Source organism: Trematomus bernacchii, unplaced genomic scaffold (genome assembly GCF_902827165.1).
Source record: "Trematomus bernacchii unplaced genomic scaffold, fTreBer1.1, whole genome shotgun sequence".
Classification (NCBI taxonomy): Eukaryota; Metazoa; Chordata; class Actinopteri; order Perciformes; family Nototheniidae; genus Trematomus; species Trematomus bernacchii.
The window spans coordinates 505,822-527,612 of NW_022987615.1; the positions used below are offsets into that span (position 1 = coordinate 505,822).

Here is a 21,791-nt window from a genome sequence, read left to right on the forward strand (position 1 = left end):
ATTGTGCAGATTGGTCCATTTCAGAATAATATATATGATATGTTTTATAATTATTGATCATTAAAGTGTTATCAAAGCTGGTAAAGGTGCAGCTAGTTTTAATGACTTCGTATACTGCATATATGTTTAAAATATTTGTAAAAGATCGGAGAGCCAGCCTCTCGTCCAACATCAGTGTGTGACCTCACTAATGCTCTTCTGGATGAAAGGGCTTCCCACAGACACACTCCAAGATCTGTAGAAAGCCTTCCCAAAAGAGTGGAAGCTGTTATAGCTGCAAAGGGGACCAACTTCAAATGAATGCCTAAGAGTTTGGAATGGGATGTCCTGAAAGCTCCTGTAGGTGTAATCAGAATCAGAATCAGAATCAGAATCCCTTTATTAGTCCCACAGAGGATACATGTACATTGTTACAGCAGAAAAGAGACAAAGACAGCTTCATGTTACCTAAAGCATGCATACAACAAAGTATTAAAGATTAAAAAAGAAAGATTAATTTTTTAAACGTTTTACAAAATACACAGTTTTTAACGGCATATATATATATATAATATTGCCTAAAGGAAGCGTATATAATGTGAACACAATAGGTCCAAGCTCTGAGCCCTTATGCTTTGCTGTGGCAGAACTGGCTGGATCAAATCAAACAAACTCTAAACACATTTTCAGCTCTGCACACAATCTGCAATTCAACTCTGCACTTTCTAAAACACTGCACACGGTTCTCTGAGTAACACACAGAGATCTGACATATTCACCTGTCAGCCATTTTCAACACACTGCCATTAAACATGCTACACATATGAGCCAATGAACAGATACACATGCCAGCTGACCGTTAACGCCTGGCTGCTTTACTGCTGACTCATCAATCAGGATATAAGTACAAGAAGTGGGATATTTATTTTATTAATGGTTTTTTTATCACAGAGCTGAGAAATAATATTTAGTCTTAAAGTTACATGAAAAAAAATATAATATCCTGAAGGATTATGAAATACACAAGAAAGAAAACAAGATTTAAGTCGTTAATTCATGAGAAAAGCACTCCGATAGAAAGTCAGAAACATTTCAAATATTTGTTTAAAATGTTGTTTAAATAAAATGTCCAAAGAAAGTATTCAGAGTAATTCTTATTACAGTTTTATAATTGTTTTATATATTTCACAAATGACCTGCTTTGACTGCAGCTTGAGAAACTTCTGGATTCAGTCTGAAAGCATCCTTTTTTAACTTTAAACATGATCTTTAATAATGTTGTAGTTTAGTTTAACTCTGAGAGGTCGACTGGCTGGACTCCTCACTGGGACTCTGGTTCTGGACCAGCTTGCAGGGTCCAGGAGTTCTTGAAGAGAAGGAGCGCTTCCTGCCGCAGGACTCGGGGGATGGGAGTTCCTGAACATGGAGAAACAGCTTCAGTTATTATGCTCCAAATATCTGGAACAAAGTCACAGAAAGAATGTGTCTGCAGCTCAGAGAGTCCTGCTGGGAACCCACACATGTTGAGGAGCCCAAAGTGTGATGAGAGAAATGTACAGTACGGGTCCCCAGCACATAGAAGCTGCCGGATGCTAACCTGCATATGTTGGGAGAGCTTTACAGATCAGGAGAGGAACTAAGTACATTTACTCAAGTGCTGTACTTAAGTACTATGTTGAGGCACTTTACCTGAGTATTTCCATTTTATTCTACGTTGTACTTCTACTCCACTACAATTCAGAGGTACATGGTGTACTTTTCCTCCACTACATGTATTTCCCTTTAGTTACTTTACAGATGTGGATGAATGATGTGAAATATAATCAAGTGTTAAATCAGACTTTAGTTCCACCTGGAGTAAATTCACAAGCTACCCTGCAGTATACAAAGTCATTCAAACTAGCTGCACCTTTACCAGCTTTGAGAACACTTTCATGATCAATCATTATAAAACATATCTTATAAAACGGACAAGTCAAATCAAGCAATCTGATTGGTTCTTAGCCATGGTATACTGAGCGTATACCACGGGTAGAATTGTAGTTACTTTTCACAACAAGTCAGTATCCCTCCGCGTCTGAGAAAAACTGTATACAGTTGCGCTGAAAAGCAAACTGCTTGCAGTTTGCTTTTCAAACTGGGACAAGAAAACAGCGGAAAAGTAACGGAGCAGAAACCCTCCTTTTTACGCAGCGGTCCAGACATAGACATCAAACTGCAAAACATATTCAGTGTGCAGTTCCTTTGGCATTAGGGCAGGGATATCTAGATACTTTCCAAGGTTTGACATAATGAATTGTGCTACTTTTAAAGCAAGCAACGATGTTTTCAAATCTGTAATCAAAAAGGTCCGCAAAAACATTTAAGTAACTTCGACCTCCGGGGGGGGGGGGGTGGATCTTACTATGGAGGAGTGGATTGAGGAGTGCCTATCTCCAGAACAAAAAGCACCTAAACGACGACATGTAGAGCTACGTGAAGAGCAGGTAGACCAACTGGAAAAGTATCACCATTCAAAAGCTTTCTGATGCGGGTCTTGAAACAAGGCAGAGAAATGATGACCGTTAGTGGCCACAGGTGCGAAAGCTCTCTCCAGAGCTACTGGAAGCCGAATCTCGGGGACCGGAGAAAGTGGAGCAATATTCTCGCCACGCCAAGCAACAGCCTAGAACAACCTCAACCTATACAAGTAACCACATAAGCCATTCTACTGATGCTGGACAGTTTTTCAGTGGGTGCACAATAAACGGCAACATACAAATTAATGTAAATAAATAGCCAAATAATGGATCAACGCTCTCTGTCTAATATAATTCTAAAGCGGGTTGTCGACCCTCCGCTTCGCGTCGGGCCGAACCACGCCCCTTAACTGTGATATAATGGCCATATACCACGGCCTGTCGTGAGCTATTGCTTAAATATATATTATTCTGAAATGGACCAATCTGCACAATGACTACTTTTACTGTCGCTACTTTCACTATATTTGATGAGAATACTTTCCTACTTTTACTTGAGGAACATTTTTGAATGCAGGACTTTTACTGTAACAGAGTATTCCTACACTCTGGTACTTCTACTTTACTCAAGTACAAGATCTGAGTACTTCTACTTTTACTCAAGTACAAGATCTGAGTACTTCTACTTTTACTCAAATACAAGATCTGAGTACTTCTACTTTTACTCAAGTATATTTTGATGGTAATACTGTAACTGGTTATAATGTTGATGTTTTCATGTGTTCTATTCTTCAGAGTTATTTACATTTTACAGAGTGTCAGTGAAGCCGTCACTGTTTTTGATAGAACAGTTGTTGTGAAGAGAAACAGCCAAAATGATGAAGAGAGAAAAAACAAGAGTGTGGTTTCCTCTGAGGACATGCTCCATGAAAGAGTTTCATATCTTGGATGAATGGAGGATATTCAGTACTCACAGTTCTTCTGGATCTTGGCTCTGATCGTCTCATCATCTCTGATCCTGTAGGGATGAACACAATCCAACAGTTATGGATCCAGTTTAAAATAAGTGTTTGTTCTTTGAGTCAGCTTCAGAGTCCTGACTGATCTCATGCTTTACATCCCATCATATCTTCTCTGCAAACACTACAACTGACTGCCACAGCTCTCAGCTGCATTACAGGAAGTAACAGTCATTAGTCAAGGAGCTAAAAACATCCCATCAAAAACAGACTACCTTTTCCACTCTTCTGTCAAATCCCATATGTCTGGGGAAAGTTGATTACTTACTAAATGTGGCTTTGCATTTTCAGCTGGCCTTCTATAGTTGATGGAAGAATGAAAGAGCCTGCAGTCAGTGGGTAACATCACTGATCTGTTGTGATTCCCCAGTGAGAGAAACACCTCCCTGTGTTTTCATACAATACTGCTGAACCAGCAGAGACCCCTTACTGACCTGAGAGTCTCCAGTCTGCAGTCTGGACTCTCCAGAAGATCTCTCAGCAGCTTCACATCTGAATACTGCAGAGCGTTGTATCTCAGGTCCAGATCTCTCAGATGGATGTTGGACTTCAGAGCTGAGGCCAGAGCAGAACAGCTGATCTCTGACAAACTGCAGCTCCTCAGACTGAATAAAGAAAACATGATGAGGATACAAATCTGTTAATAATCCAATCAGATGTTACTCAACAACAACAACAATTATACTCACTTACTTACTTTAATAATATCATTGTGTGATTCTTATTTGCTAATGTTTATCTATATTTACTACTTCTCACTCTTCTTAGCTAAGCTTGGGGAAAGTCCTTATGAAGAAAGATGTGTTGGCAAGTGTTGTTAGTGACTCTCTATGTGCACCACACAGTATGACCTTCACCTCAGGTGAACTGAGAACTTCCTGATATGGCCTCCCTAACTCCCTACTACCAGAATGCTCCATCATCACCAAGCTTCCCCCCCTCCCTTTCTCCTCTCTCGAGCCTCATCTCAATACCCCTCCTCGACTCCCCTCCTTTCCCTCACTCACGTCCGTTCCTTGCGTCTTAGCTCCGCCTCCGTAAGATGCGAGGAGGAGACGCGAGGACAGAGGAGTCCTCAGGTATTAATTGGGATGTCCTCGTTCACTCAAACGTCACTCTTAAACGACGTCTGTTAATGATGACATGTGCACAGCTGTATCCCCTCTCATCGGGCTTAACTGAATAACCTTTAGAACCGGCCCATTTGTTGTTAAATATTTATTTAAATTATGAATCTTTCTCTTGTTAGTCAAGGACTTCAATGTATGATGTTGGTCCTGCTTTTGTGTTCTGTTTTGGTGTCAAATGTACAGTTTCAATAAAATTATAATTATAGTAATGTGAAAGCCTTTACTCTGAAACATGTGTGTCGTGGAGAATCCCCCATTCAGGACTGTGAATTTTAAATAATTTAACTACTCAATATTTTAACACAAAACAAAACAAAATAATTTTGTATTTATCAAGATTCTAGCCATTCATGAATAGCTTTCTTAATAGCTATGTTTTAGTGACTTCAAGATCATTAAACATGACTTAAATTGTTAGTATAACCTTAAGAAATGAATTGCACATAATAATGTCCCACGGAGCTGTGAGCACTTAGACATTTATGTGACGCTTTCCCACTCATTCTTCCAGTTCTTTCCGTTTCCTCTCTTGAATCGACCAGCTGTGAAGGTGGGGGCGGGGGGCTTTTATACGCGAGTAGTGAAAACACTTCCGCGTAGTCTGCTCTCGTGTATCCTCCCTTTCGTCTCTTCCCGCACCCCTCCTCCCGCACCCTCAAAAAAACGTCCTTCAAAATGGCGTGTCTTGATCGATTCCGGGTCAAGTCCCGGAGGAGGGGAGAGAGGAGTCGAGGAGGGGTATTGAGACGAGGCTTCTGTGGTTTGAATATGCAACTCAAACTCTACTCTTCCTCTTCCTCTCTGCAGACTGTATGCTCTCTGTGTGACTGACTGAACTTTCTTGCAATAATAAAATACCACAAAGAGCTGAATGCTTTGATTCTCTCTCCACATTGATCAATAAATTCCCATCACAATTTAAAACTAAAATGACTTCAAGATGATCTTTATTCAGACGTTATCGTTTACTAAATATTAAATACATAGATTTACTTTTCACATACTAACATCTATTACAGTTCCTTTAAGAAACAGTCAACATGTATGTCTGCAGTTCTTTCTTCTTACTCTTAAAAATGAAATATGAATATAAGGACATTTAGAACTTTATGGCTGTAAATTATTAATGAATATAAATGAGGTTAAATTCCAAAGTAAACATGTGAGATCTCCAGCAGTAACAGAGAGTCAGTGAACTGACCTGAGAGTCTCCAGTCCTGCAGTCTGGACTCTCCAGAAGATCTCCCAGCAGCTCCTCTCCTGATTCCTTCAGATCGTTCCAACTCAGGTCCAGATCTCTCAGATGGGAGGGGTTGGACTTCAGAGCTGAGATCAGAGCAGAACAGCTGATCTCTGACAAACAGCAGTGCTCCAGTCTGAATAAAGAAAACATGATGAGGATACAAATCTGTTTATAATCCAATCAGATGTTACTCAACAACAACAACAACAATTATACTCACTTACTTACTTTAATAATATAATTGTGTGATTCTTATTTGCTAATGTTTATCTATATTTGCTACTGTCTCACTTTCTTAGCTAAGCTTGGGGAAAGTCCTTATGAAGAAGATGTGTTGCAGGTGTTGTTAGTGACTCGTCTATGTGCACCAACAGTAAGACCTTCACCTCAGGTGAAAACTGAGAACTTCCTGATACGGCCTCCCTAACTGCCTAACTCCCAGAATGCTCCTTCATCATCACCAAGCTTCCCCCCTCCCTTTCTCCTCTCTCGGGCCTCATCTCAATACCCCTCCTCGACTCCTCCTTTCCCTCACTCGCGTCCCTTCCTTGCGTCTTAGCTCCGCCTCCGTAAGATGCGAGGAGGAGACGCGAGAAGGAGACACGAGGAGGAACCCGAGACAGAGGAGTCCTCAGGTATTAATTGGGATGTCCTCGGTTCACCTCAAACGTCACTCTTAAACGACGTCTGTTAATGATGACATGTGCACAGCTGTATCCCCTCTCATCGGGCTTAACTGAATAACCTTTAGAACCGGCCCAATTTGTTGTTTAATATTTATTTAAATGATTAATCTTTCTCTTGTAGTCAAGGAATTCAATGTATGATGGTTGGTCCTGCTTTTGTGTTCCGTTTTGGTGTCAAATATGTACATTTCAATAAAATTTAATTATAGTAATGTGAAAGCTTTACTCTGAACATGTGTGTCCTGTAGATCCCCACATTCAGGACTGCATTTTAAATAATTTAACTACTCAATATTTTAACACAAAACAAAACAAATAATTTGTATTTATCAAGATCTAGCCATCATGAAATAGCTTTCTTAATAGCTATGTTTTAGTGACGTTCAAGATCATTAAACAGGACTTAAATGTTAGTATAACCTTAGAAATGAATTGCACATAATATTCCCACGGAGCTGTGAGCACTTGGACATTTATGTGACTCTTTCCCACTCATTCTTCCAGTCTCCGTTTCCTCTCTTGAAATCGACCAGCTGTGAAGGTGGGGCGGGGCTTTTATACGCGAGTAGTGAAAACACTTCCGCGTAGTCTGCTCTCGTGTATCCTCCCTTTGGTCTCCTCCCGCACCCATCCTCCCTCACCCCTCAAAAAAACGTCCTTCAAAATGGCGTGTCTTGATCGATTCGGGTCAAGTCCCGGAGGAGGGGAAAAGAGGAGTCGAGGAGGGGTATTGAGACGAGGCTTCTGTGTTTAAATATGCAACCCAAACTCTACTCTTCGTCTTCCTCTCTGCAGACTGTATGCTCTCTGTGTGACTGACTGAACTTTCTTCAAGAAATAAAATACGACAAAGACAGCTGAATGGTTTGATTCTCTCTCCACATTTGATGAATAAATTCTGACCACAATTTAAAACTAAAATGACTTCAGATGATCTTTATTCAGACATTAACGTTTACTAAATATTAAATACATAGATTTACTTTTCACAACTAACATCTATTACAGTTACTTTAAGAAACACTCAACATGTATGTCTGCAGTTCTTTCTTCTTACTCTTAAAATGAAATATGAATAAAAGGACATTTACAACTTTATGGCTGTAAGTTATTAATGAATATAAATGAGGTTCAATTCCAAAGTGAACATGTGAGATCTCCAGCAGTAACAGAGAGTCAGTGAACTGACCTGAGAGTCTCCAGTCTGCAGTCTGGACTCTCCAGAAGATCTCTCAGCAGCTCCACTCCTGAATCCTGCAGAGCGTTGAAACTCAGGTCTAGATCTCTCAGATGGATGTTAGACTTCAGAGCTGAGATCAGAGCTGCCCAGCTGATCTCTGACAACCTGCAGCACTCCAGTCTGAATAAAGAAAGCATGATGTAACTTTAGAAAAACAATGTTCCTGTTTGAAATAACTCCAGGTTTAATAATCTGTTCAGAGTTAAACAGGGTTTTAATGTCAGAGATGATGCAGAAACAATCCACTGATAATCTGGAACTTTAACTTTGATCAGATGTTGAACAACTCCTTCATCTCCCTCACAGCTCATCAGTACTGACAGCATCTCCACTGACTCCTGGTGCACAGAGTGAGTCTGTGGAAGCTCAAACACTCTCCCTCACACATTCACCTTCTCTTTGTTACTCTGATCAATATTCAGTCATTAGCAAAAACGGAACAAATAAAATAAACATTGTATTGTTCAAATTCAGAAAATCATAAACACAAACAGATCAATATGAACTGCAGTCAGTGAACTGACCTGAGAGCCTCCAGTCTGCAGTTTGGACTCTTTAGTGCAGAACTCAGCAGCTCCACTGCTGAATCATCCAGAGGGCTCTCACTCAGGTCCAGATCTCTCAGATGAGAGGGGTCAGACTTCAGAGCTGAGGCCACGACTTCACATTCAGTCTCTGAGAGTCCACAGTCATTAAGTCTATAATAAAACATAAATTACAACATGAGTTAAAAAAAGAGGAAACATTATATTAACATCAAGCATTTGATGAAAAAGATTTGACATGTTCTGATAGACATTTGCTGTTAGTCCATTTAATATAATATATAATAATATATGATAATAGAGTGTAATGAGTTGTCGGTGTGATCTGATCACATGTCTGTGCTCCTGCTGTCACTGACTGTTACCAAAAGAAACAGAAATTAAATGAATCACTTGACAATATTAGAGATGTACATATTTAAATGTTAGTTAATATGTGGATGTGAATGATGGATGAAGGATGTTTTGGCTTCTCTGAGCATCTGAAACATTTATTGCGCACACAAACACAATTAACAAACCAATAAAGTTTCAATATGTTCAACTTGATAGCATCAGATGTTCCCAGTATATCAGCATTAAGACATAACTCTGTTATTGGTGGGAAATGATATAGATCTGATTTTAAACTCTAACACATTGTGATAAAAACGTGTTTAATGATAAAGAAACTACTAGAAAGTAATAATAACATGTTTCTGTGATAACTGTAAGTCCTGCTGTGTGGTGTGATCACATGCTGAGAAACCTCTAAAGTCCTTCATGTGTTTGACATGTCGCCTCCATCACTCAATATGAAGAGAGGAACGCTTCAGTTTAACTATTATTATAAATAAAGAGAAGAACAGTGTTGGTTTATTTTCTCAGTATTTAAACAGCAGAAATGTTATCGTGTGTATTTGAATAATTAAACTCCTGATCAGAGATGGGGTCGTTACTAAAAAAAAGTAATATATTACATATTACTTTAAAAAAAAGTAATATATTACACTACTTCGTTACTCTCTACATAAAGTAACTCGTTACTTTACTCGTTACTTTACTCGCAGGGCCGGCCCGCCCCTCCCTACAGGCAGATCACGCAGACTGCTAAAGTTTTAAATGTTCTCTTTAGTTCAGTTTCCATTGTCGCATAAGACTGATCCAGATAGCTCTGACCATGGCTGTCCTCTGTCTCCTGCTATCTGTATTTTGCGCAGTATATCTCTGAACGATGCGATGGTGATTCCACTGTGCAAATGGGCAACATTACCTCTACTATGAAGGATGCTACAAGCCTGTCCATCTCTGCTTTGGTTACCGGTCCTCCAAATTCTAATTTGTGCCGCTTCAGATTCGGCGGCGGCGACTCACAACATCCTCACTCTGGGTTCGGGGGTCCGGTCCTTAGCTATTAGCTTCACCTTAGCATGTGTTCTTTGCAGGTATTTGTTGAGGTTTGACGTGGTGTTTGCAGCAGTGGATAACAGCTTCTGGCCTGGACACAGTTTTGCACCTCACCGTCACATTCCTGTCTATTCTTCGGACGAACTCAAAATAATGGGCATACCTCCACCCCTCGAAAGTTATCGCTGACTCAGCCATGTTTATGCAGCACTGCACGTGGATATGTGGACGCGCGAGTCGCGCAGATTACGTACATATAAACCTGCGGCGGAAACCCCTCTTGTCTGTCAGTGTGATTATGACTGATTTTATAAAAGTAACGAAAGTAACGCGTGTCCGGGGCAATGTTAGTAACTGTAGTAGTGGATTACTGAATTATAAAAGTAACGCGTTCCACTACTCCGTTACCGACAAAAGTAATATATTACAGTAACGCGTTACACCCAACTCTGCTCCTGATCCACATTAGTTTATAAAGTTAATCACATCTGGACTTACTTGAACTTCCTGCAGTTCCTCACAGCTGGAATCAGTCTCTGTTTCCCCTCCACTGATGTGTTGTACTGATCCAGGTCCAACTCATCCAGAACCTCCTCTGACATCTGCAGCATGTAGGCCAGAGCAGAGCAGTGGATCTCAGAGAGTTCTTCTTCTCTGATCTGTTCTCTGACTTCAGGAACTCTGTGATCTCCTGATGTACTGAGTGGTCCTTCATCTCAGTCAGACAGTGGAAGATGTTGATGCTCCTGTCAGGAGAGATTTTAGAACTTCTCATCTCCTTCAGGTTGCTGATGGCTCTCTGGATGGTTTCTGGGTCTGTTGTCTGTGCGACCCAGCAGGCCTCCTAACAGTCTCTGGTTGGACTCCAGAGAGAGGCCGTGGAGAAAGCGGACAAACAGGTCCAGGTGGCCATTTTCACTTTGGAGGGATTTCTTCATGGCTCCCTTTAGGAAGACAGGCAGGGATGGGTAATCATCATCACTGTTATCCCTGTCTTCGTCCCAGTCTCTCTGCAGGAAGTCCTCCAATACCTCTGTGTTCCTGTTGGTGTAACAGTGCAACATGTAGACTGCAGCCAGAAACTCCTGAATGCTCAGATGAACAAAGCAGTAGACTGTTTTCTCAAAGATCACTCTCTCTCTTTTGAAGATCTGTGTACAAACTCCTGAGTGCACCAAGGCCTCGCTGACATCAAGACCACAGCGCTGCAGGTCTTCTTGGTAGAACATGATGTCTCCTTTCTCCAGATGTTCAAACGCCAGCCTCCCCAGCTTCAGAAGAAGCTCCCTGTCAGCCTCCGTCAGCTGCTGGGGACTCGTCTCATGTCCCTCTTCATACTTCTGCTTCTTCCTCTTGGTCTGGACCAGCAGGAAGTGTGAGTACATGTCAGTGAGGGTCTGGGGCAGCTCTCCTCTCTGGTCTGTAGTCAACATGTGGTCCAGAACTGCAGCAGTGATCCAGCAGAAGACTGGGATCAGACACATGATGTGGAGGCTCCTGGAGCTCTTGATGTGAGAGATGATTCTGCTGGACAGGTCTTCATCACTCCATCTCCTCCTGAAGTACTCCTCCTTCTGGGCGTCAGTGAAGCCTCGTACTTCTGTTACCCTGTCCACACACTCAGGAGGGATCTGATTGGCCGCTGCAGGTCGGGAAGTTATCCAGACGAGAGCCGAGGGAAGCAGCTTCCCCCTGATGAGGTTTGTCAGCAGCACGTTGACTGAGGACTGCTGTGAGACATCAGACACAACCTCATTGTTTCTGAAGTCCAGAGAAAGTCTGCTTTCATCCAGGCCGTCAAAGATGAGCAGCACTTTGCAGACAGCCAGCTGCTCTGCTGTGACCTTCTGTAAGGTTGGATGGAAAACATGGAGCAGCCTGAGAAGACTGTACTGCTCACCTTTGATCAGGTTCAGCTCCCTGAAGGACAGCGGGATCACCAGACTGACATCTTGGTTTCCCAAACCCTCGGCCCAGTCCAGAGTGAACTTCTGCACTGAGAAGGTTTTTCCAACTCCAGCGACTTCCGTTGGTCAGGACCCGCTCTGATGAGAGTCTGTTGGTCAGGTAAGGCTTTAAAGATGTCCTGGCACTTGATTGGAGTGTCATGGAGGGGCTTCTTCTTGGAAGCTGTCTCCAGCTGCCTCACCTCATGTTGGGTATTAACCTCTTCACTCTGGCCTTGTGTGATGTAGAGCTCAGTGAAGATCCTGTTGAGGAGGGTTTCACTTTGATCAGTTCCTTCAGTCACACGTTCACATCTCCTCCTCAGACTGAGCCTATGTTCATCTAAAACCTCCTGCAGACCACTATCTGCTGGAAGAGAAGGAAACATGAGAGAATGAGGGAAATGCTCTGAGAATCTAATTATAACATTAAAACAACAACAAACTGACTGAGTTTAAATGTTTTATAAACAGCTTACTGTCTATGCTCTACAAAAGTACAGATGGAGCGTCTGATTTTGGACAGTTTAAAACGCGAGGGTCGTGATTGGTTCGTGCACGGTCCGTGATGGCCGGCCGGCCCCCAGTCTGACTTGATACCGCCCCCGTGATAAATAAATGTAATTATTGTGAAGCCAGCTGCAATGGATCATTGATCCACCAGGGGGTGCAGTGGGGTTCCACACTGGAGTCATGTGTGGAGTCTTGTACAGTATGTCTGGTACTAATGTATAGCGGATCTTTGTTAAGATCCATATGTCACGGATAGGATCATAGTCTGTGCTAAATAATACATGTAATCATTTACAAAACATCACCATGTTGTTATTTAACAAAATAATGTTGTTTAGTCGAAAAAAACGAACAGCAGCCGGCTCTCGATTTTTAATCCTAATTTAATCGTTTATGTTCGCCGAATTGACATGAAATCACTGACAAATATGAATATACTGTATTCAACTTCATTAAAATGTTATTAACGTGCCTAAACTCAGTAATTCACTAAAAATTACTGATCCCTCCGCGTCGCGTCGCGGAGGGATCTTGATCCCTGGGTGTTATTTTTCCCCATAATGACCAAGTCGCTGCAAATTATCCCGCTTATTATATGGCCACATTCTCAACAAAGTAACGACATGACTCCCAATATTAATTAAAATGCTTTTATGGATTTAGAAAATATTTTTATTGATTTAAAAAATAGTTGTATGTATTGATTTAAATTTACATGCATCCGCTAAGAAAAATAGTCCGTTGTTACCGTTTTTTAAACAGTCAGAATGAAACGGCAGCTCTCAGCTGTGTGTTTACACTCCTAATGGCCCATCACAGCTCTCTCCCCCCCCCCCCCTGATCTTTCTTTTCCAACAGTTAAGTTAACTGTAGGTTACTCTGAGTGACAAGCTTACAGTTAGTGAAGTAACACTTTTTTTTTGTGAGTCACGACCTCGCTGGTTCATTCTAACATAACGCTCCAAATATGACTGTTTCCACTCGGACTTCAATACAGCAACACCATTGTTTGGTTTCCATGGTAGCGTGTCTCTTTAGTAGCGTGCACTCCTTTCCTGTAAATTACAGGTCCAGCCAGGCAAAACAGTAATATGAAATATGAACGTTAGTTTTTAACTTAAATGATCAAATAAAGTCAAAATGTCACAGTGTTTACAAACATTGACCATACCGTTCACCAGCCCCCACCCCACTATGTTGAGTATAGCCTACTCTTTGTTTAAAACGAATTGGCCATCGGAATGTGTGTGTCCCAACCCCCCCCCCCTGTGATATCTCTTCTCCAGCAGTCTGTAGGTTTGTGTTCGCATATTTATGCTGTCGCAGTTCCTCTTGTTTCTATCGCGCATTGCCGGTATGAAAGGGTCTGTGCGGGAAATATCAAGATAACACGGCAGGGTCCGTTACAGTTTGTTTTCATCTGATTTCAAATAAACAAAGTCTTGGCTTTCAGAATATTAAACTTGTTTCGGCAAATTTAGATGATAAATACAACTATGAAGCTTGTAACGGCATAATTACTTAAGCGGAGAACGGAGTAAGTTAACGTTACAGCAGGCATAACAACAGCCGGTGTTTATTTTATTATAATATATAGTCGTTATTCATTTGTTTTAAAGCTCAATAAGGAAGATTTTAACTTTCACACACGTTGACCGGCGAAAAACTCTGCCCGGTTCACCGACCCCCCTCTGAGTGAATACCTGTTCACCTGAGGAGGAAAACACACACTTAAAGTCAGATCATCACCCTTAGCTATTTCAATTACCTCTCAAACAACCTAAACTAGTTATAAATGTTTATTTTAAATAAAGTATGTTTCTTCACATGTTAGGTCTATATTGAAGGTTCATTGAAAGTAAAGCTTACTTTGGTTCTTGTGCTCTAGTTCTTCAAGGAATCTTACTGAGAACGTTATGTTTCCTCTGACTGCTTATGCCAAAAGCAACGACAAATTCTGTTTTAAATACCTTTTTAGACCGTAAACTTTAGAATGAAATGTAATACCGGTTAGTTTTTTGTGTTCACACTGACAGAAGAAGAAATAAATTAAGTATGAATGAGAATAAGACTTATGTAATGTATTGACATTTGATCAGTATAAATGTATTACTAACTGTATCCACTGTGGTACCGAAGCTTGGATCACCGCCAAAGACATGGCCGAGGGCAGCTGGCAGCTTTCAATATTTTTCATGTGCGATTCTAATGCTTTCAGAAAGTGAAACATACAGCATCATTTGAGAAAAATAAATCAAAATAAGCGTTATAAATGAACCCTGACTACTTGTGTTTAGGACTCACTGTATTTTGGTACTCTCTAGGTCTGTGGGCCAAATCCGGCCCCCGACTTCATTTGATTTGGCCCGCAAGAGCTTCAAAACATATAATATGTTTATTATACGGTTTCATGCCACTTTACAGAAGCACAATGTCCATAAACTACATGTACCACAATGCATCTTGTGACATGCGCACTGAAGAGACTTGCAATTATTTGAAATTATTTGCCCTAAACTTCTGCTCTCAGACGTAGTTAATTATGAAGTTATTACCTTATCCGATAATAATCCAATGCAGAGGCAATAATGTTATATAAAACATTATTTATATATATAGTCTTAAAGTTACAACCGGCCCTTTGAGTGCAACCTTAATGCTGATGTGGCCCACGATGAAATTGAGTTTGACACCCCCTGCTCTAGGTAATGGAAATGTGAACATGGAGGTGTAAAGATGCGGTTGCAGGTCAACACAAGACAACACATTAACTATTTAAATGGTCATAATACATACACTGAGCACTTCCTTGGCATCAAGGTAATCACTAGAGAGAATACATTTGTGGAATAATAATCTTTTCTAATACTGTGGACATGAAATAGAAATTGAGGAGCTACATTCCTGGAATATGTGTACTGAGTCATGCTTTGTTGCGAACACAACAGTGGGGAGCCTTTGTTGCAGTCGCCTCAAAAGACAGAAAAGAGGGAGCCATGCGCCAGTCTTTGAAGCTGTCAATCTCTTCTGTCAAAGACCATTGCAAGACTATTTATGTTTGGATTCTCACTTGAGGAATCTTAACCTGAGCCACAATAAATTGTCTATAAATAGATTCCCAACATCTCAGTTGTATTAAAAATGAATAAGGCCATCTTCACGAAAAGTTCAAAAGCAGCCTCTTGCCATTCTGTCTAATGTTATCTTTGTGCTTTTGCTGTGCTGTCCCTCCTAACCAAACTCGGGGTGTGTGTGTGTGTGTGTGTGTGTGTGTGTGTGTGTGTGTGTGTGTGTGTGTGTGTCTTTATGACTCAGAATATGAATAAATTGGGATTTGATATGGGGGGGGTTCTGTTAGAAGGTGTGACGGGGGAGGGGGGAGAGAGTTAGATGCTCGTGAATTGTCAACGGGGGGGGGGCCTCTCTGCACGGAGGAGCCGCGGAGAAGAGACACACGTTCACTAAGCCGAATCACAGTGATCTGCTATTTTAAAGTAAATTCAACACATATCGACCCTAAATATAGCATATATTAAGAACGAGAAAGTGTTAACATCGTTTTTTGTAAACATATGACCAATGTGCGAGGGTGATGACATCAGAGCATCGTCCTATGGGCTTAGCCCCGGACAGGTACAACAGGTATTCACTCAGAGGGGGGTAGTTACCCATTTACATGTCAAAAAGCAACATACAGTAGGCGGGTGGGGGATGGTGAACGTTTACATTTATCTACAGAATACATTTAATTTAAGGGGAGCAGTTACTGAGAAGTATATAATGAGAACTGCTACCAATGGTGGCCTATTTAGTTTATTAAGAAATACATATTTTTAGCTTTTTTTCTATCTGCAGTAGGAAATGCAGAGAGTAGCGACAGGGCTGGTCCAACCTGATCTGTAAAGTGATCTAACTAAGTGCTATTCATATTCTTGACGGGAAGTGCAGTGTAAATGGGGGGCTTATATGCATTTGAAAAGCAATATAAATCACACAGTTCGTATACAATAAGCTTTAAAAGCACCATCGATAACCATTGCCCTTCTCCTATTCAAACCAAAAGAGAAAATGCAGATATTACACTCTGAAAAGAAAGGGTAGACATATCTGTACTCTTAGTGCCAAGTAGCTAAGCTATTCATTCGCAGAAATGTAAAGTGATCTATCTAAGTTCTATTCATATTCTTGACGGGAAGAGTTAGTATACTTTAAAAGCCTTCTCCAAATCAAACCAAGATATCTTGGGTATTCACTCAGAGGGGGGTCGGTGAACCGGGCAGAGTTTTTCGCCGGTCAACGCGTGTGAAAGTTTAAAGTTCAATCTTCCTTATTGAGCTTTAAAACAAATGAATAACGACTATATATTATAATAAAACTATATATTGAGCTTTAAAACAAATGAATAACGAATGAATAACGACTATATATTATAGGAAATGAATAACGACTATATATTATAATAAAACTACATATATAGTTATATAATAAAACGACTATATATTATAATAAAATAAACACCGGCTGTTGTTATGCCTGCTGTAACGTTAACTTACTCCGTTCTCCGCTTAAGTAATTATGCCGTTACAAGCTTCATAGTTGTATTTATCATCTAAATTTGCCGAAACAAGTTTAATATTCTGAAAGCCAAGACTTTGTTTATTTGAAATCAGATGAAAACAAACTATAACGGACCCATGTTATTCATATTCTGAGTCATAAAGACTTTATTTAAAATAAACATTTATAACTAGTTTAGGTTGTTTGAGAGGTACAGCTACCATTCTTTAATTAGATGTTTGATAAGTGCATGCAGATCACATAGTAAAACACGTACACAGATACATTATTTTGTATTTTTATTAAATTCGACAATGTCAATTTCACTTTCCACTATGTCCACCGTTGTTTTTCACAACCAATGGCAGAACTTTATTGAGGCCTGTAATTAGTCAACTACAGGTCTCTTGGTTCTGTCTTTTCTTTCCAAAAAGCTTGTGACAAGATGTTATTGCTCTTGGGGCATTAAAAACAAGATTTTAACTTTAGTTTTTTATATAATATCTGCATTTTCTCTTGTGAAAAACTAAGTCTTAGTTTGGCCATAGTTATTTAATATATAGCGCCATCTCCTGGTTAAACCCTGAAATTGGAGAATAGTGGGAGGGCTTAACATTCCTGGATACTGGTCTTTGGCAGGTCTTAGGCAGGTAACTGGCTGGCAGTAGGCAGGAAGCTGTATGCTGGCGTCCGAAATAAGATGCCCCATCTGTATACCTGTTCAAAAACAAATGAACCAGGAAGAGGAATAAAACGCTTCATGTGTTCGGCCTCTTACCTCGTACAGAGCTGGTCTGACTGGCTGTCTGCAGTCCAGCTCTGGTTCTGGATCTTTCTCCACACTGGGGACAGGAGGGGTCTCCTGATGGAGGTCTCTGCTCCCAGTATGAGGTGATGCACTGTCTGCAGAACCAGTGTCCACAGCTGGTAGAGACTGGATCCTTCAGGACGTCCTGACACAGAGCACAGCTGGACAGCTGCTCCTCCACAGGAACACCACTCTTCCTCTTCCCTCTGTGGAGATGAACACATCCTTTACAGCACGTCACATTAGTGGAGCTGATTCTCACCAATGGGCAGAGCGTCACAAACGTCACTCTCAAGATGAAATGTGTCACGCTACACGAATACGCAGGTGACATGAATTTCACCTCTTCACTTTCTTGGTGTCTCCAGGCACGGATCTGGGTCTTTGCATTGACTCTACATGTAATCACACAAAGCTCTATTATATCTGCTAATGCTAAACACAACCAGCTCACCAGGTCATCACTATCATTAATAAACATCTTTAAAATACATATCATAAACATGCCCAAGTAGTAAATAATGTTTTGGACGATATATTTAGTTTTTAGTGAGTATTTATCAATATCTTTGCCATTTAAAACCTTTTGATGCCACTGATACAATGATGCTATAAATGCATATTGAAATATCCTCAAATAATGTTAGCTTGCTGTACTCTGCTGCCTTTGTTCTGTACTATACTGCACACATGATATTATTAAAGAACAGTTTAATATATTAGATTATATAAAAACTGGATCCTCTTCAGGTCAGGTTACAGCAGAAACTCTTACTTTGTGTCTGAGGGTCCAGGTTCATTACTGAAGTTTAGAGGATACTCTTTAGACCAGTCACTCTTCAGAGACAGACAGCTGGGGACTGGAGACTCTGCTCTCTGTCTGTGGAAACAACACATGTTTTAAACATCATTAGTTCATTCAGAGAGCACATTTTGACTTCTGTCTGTATGTAGATTATTTACTATCGCTGATGAAGCCAGGGATCAAGAGTTTAAACGTTGTTACTGTACTGTTACTAAGTTTCTTTACTGCGATCATTAAATAACAGGTTAGACTAGAAAAGGCATTTCCTGCTGAAAATGCGTGTGAATGCTGAAAGCTGCTCAAATGTGTTGCTGAACTTTGCTGAAAATGCAGAGAAAGCTGAATATCTGAATAGCTGAATGGTGACTGTAGCTGTGTAGTGATCAGTGAAAGGAGAGGGTTTCATGTGAAAAGTTTTTGTCACATCCTCGCCCTCAACAGCCTTTTTTTCAAATTCTATACTTAAATGTTTTTCTTTTTCAACCTAAGAGATGTTTTCCTACATTTTCATCAACAAATGAGTGTAGAGTTTGGGACTTATGGCAGGTTTAACATTTCTTTTTTTTTTGGCGAATTTGAAGCTCTCCTCCACTCTGTTTTGAGATCAAAGCTCTCTAGACTTAACGAGCTGCACAATACACACTAATGTTAAAATCTGAAGAAGGCCTCTTTACCTTAAGATTCTAAATGAGTGCATTACAGAAACAATGAAAATATGGTCGACAATACAAAATACATTTAATATATCGCTGATGACGCCAGGGATCAAGAGTTTAAACTGTGTTACTGTACTGTTACTAAGTTTCTTTACTGCGATCATTAAAGAACAGGTTAGATGATCAGATAACATAAAAACTGAATCCTCTTCAGGGGCCTCATTTATAAAGGGATATACGCTCAAAAAATGGCGTACGCCAGTTTCTACGCAATGTTTGCAATTTATAAAATACTAACTTGACGGGAAAATGTGCGGTCCTCCACGCAAACTCTAACCCATGTGTACGCACTAAGCACACACACGGGAGAGACGAGAAACTGCGACACCGTTGGCAGAAGGAAGAATGGAGAGAAATATGTGGAAATAATACCATAAATAAAATGTTACCTCTCATTTATCAAATATGAAGAATTCATTTTCAAACATTGATTAAAGCCAATCTTTAAATGATTAAACAAACGCCTGTTTGAGACTCCTCAGTGCACACAAAAACATAACTTGGAGAAATAAATAAATACGGATATGTTATTTAAAACCACCTCGAATATGTTGTGTTAATGTTATGAAATGTTTTCTCATAAATGATGCGGTAAGCAGGAGGACAGAATTACGTCTAAACTGATGCCGTTTTGCATTTCTATAGGTTGTAGATACGAGCATGGTTTTATATACTATCACGTTTAATCGTGTTTTATGCCGTTTGCCAAGACTTGATAAGTCGCTCGTAAAACACAGGAGGTATGGAAACTAAGAACACCATATATTTGGATAATTGTACAGCTGATTTAACACAACACATTTGTTTTATTTCATTTAAGTGGTGGGTAGAGTTGTTGCGGTGGCGTTGAGACACACATGGACACTGCCTCAAGTTGAAGAAACAGTACTCAAGACTGGCTATCCGCCGCAACTTTTTCAGCCTGCGTGTGGTCGACTTGTGGAATGATCTGCCAGAAAGCGTTGTCACATCCAAGACGGTTAACTGTCTCAAGTCCCGCCTCGACTATTACTGGTCAAACATCACCTTCACTTTGGACTATGTGACTGTTGCCAGCATCCATAGTATATAAGAACAGTGATCTACTTATTTATGAGCGACTAAAAGGCCTTAGGCCTACTACAGCCGTATCCTATTGATTGATTGATTGATGGTGCAGTGGAGCCGCTGCGCACAGCTGATCGGCAGCTGGAACACAAACCACGTTTGTAAACAAAGCCCCAACTGTTTTACATGCATGTGCTAACCCAGCTTAATTGCACTCGGTTCGGTTTACTATCATTTCTAAAAAGGGAAGAACATTACGTTACATCTGAGGTAGGCTATCCTGTGCGTCTGGTGGCGGGCACACCTCGGTGTGCAACTAGCCTATATACGTTGCTGTGATTAAAAAAGCTTGCATGGTCTAAAATCAATTATCGATAATAACTTTTAACAGTAGTAGGCTACAACAATGTAAATTAAATAGCAATATTAATTATCATTTAATACTATGGCCACCAAACAAAATGTTTTGCCTTGTCTCTACTTCTCCGACAAGGATTTCAACTTCAGTTATTGAAGTTTCTTTTCTTGCCTCTTTTTTCTGTCTTTGCCATGTTCGTTTTTGCCTGAAATCGGTTTGATGAATATTCATTATGGGCGTATCAATGACTATTTATGGGCAAATATGGGTGTGACGGGAAGCCCGCAAAAGCTGCGCCGCATTTCGAGTTGATTGTGATTTATAAAGGGAAACAGGCGTAGGAAGTGCCGTACGCACATCCCTCGCCGGTACGCAATGTTTTGTGAATCGGAAAATGTCGGAAAATTTCTGTACCTATTTTTTTGCTTTGTAAGCAACCTTCCCACGTGAATCCTACGCAAGGCGTTATAAATGAGGCCCCAGGTCAGGTTACAGCAGAAACTCTTACATTGTGTCTGAGGGTCCAGGTTCATTACTGAAGTTTGGAGGATGATCATTAGACCAGTCACTCTTCAGAGACAGACAGCTGGAGACTGGAGACTCTGCTCTCTGTCTGTGGAAACAACACATGTTTTAAACATCATTAGTTCATTCAGAGAGCACATTTTGACTTCTGTCTGTATGTAGATTATTTACTATCGCTGATGACGCCAGGGATCAAGAGTTTAAACTTTGTTACTGTACTGTTACTAAGTTTCTTTACTGCGATCATTAAAGAACAGGTTAGATTATTAGATAACATAAAAACTGAATCCTCTTCAGGTCAGGTTACAGCAGAAACTCTTACTTTGTGTCTGAGGGTCCAGGTTCATTCCTGAAGTTTAGAGGAATATCTTTAGACCAGTCACTCTTCAGAGACAGACAGCTGGAGACTGAAGATGTGTCCTCTTCCTCATCTTTTAAATCACTCATCTTCTCCAGTCTGAGAGATAAACCAGTAACACTGGAGAGAGAGACACACACACATTATAATAACACACTTGTTTAAATCGTAACCATCATAATAATAAACTTGTGTTATGATATTAGGGTCATGCAGAGTCAGGCAGCTGTCCCTTTAAGAGAGAGAGAAGAGAAGAGAAGAGAGAGAGAGAGAAAGAGAGAGAGAAAGAGGGGGGTTGGCGCGTGCATGTGTGTGCGCATGGTAGAGCGAGCGAGAGTGAGCGAGCGGTGGTATGTGTTTTTGAAGTGAACGAAGCAGCAGCAAAGGTGTGTCGAGTGTCTTCAAAGTTAGACCTGTAACAAAGACCTTAATAAATGCAACGGCCTCCCAAAGAAGAGCGCGCCTGTCTGC

General features: G+C 40.5%; 1 long non-coding RNA gene across 1 annotated transcript; it reads right to left on the reverse strand.

The window, feature by feature from the left end:
• Positions 1–1,156: 1,156 nt before the first annotated feature.
• LOC117483868 lies at positions 1,157–4,047 on the reverse strand. The gene is made up of 3 exons (XR_004556053.1): positions 3,892–4,047; positions 3,413–3,456; positions 1,157–1,395 (listed from the first exon to the last, which is right to left on the reverse strand). It is a non-coding gene; the product is annotated as an uncharacterized LOC117483868 (long non-coding RNA).
• Between the last annotated feature and the right edge of the window lie 17,744 nt (positions 4,048–21,791).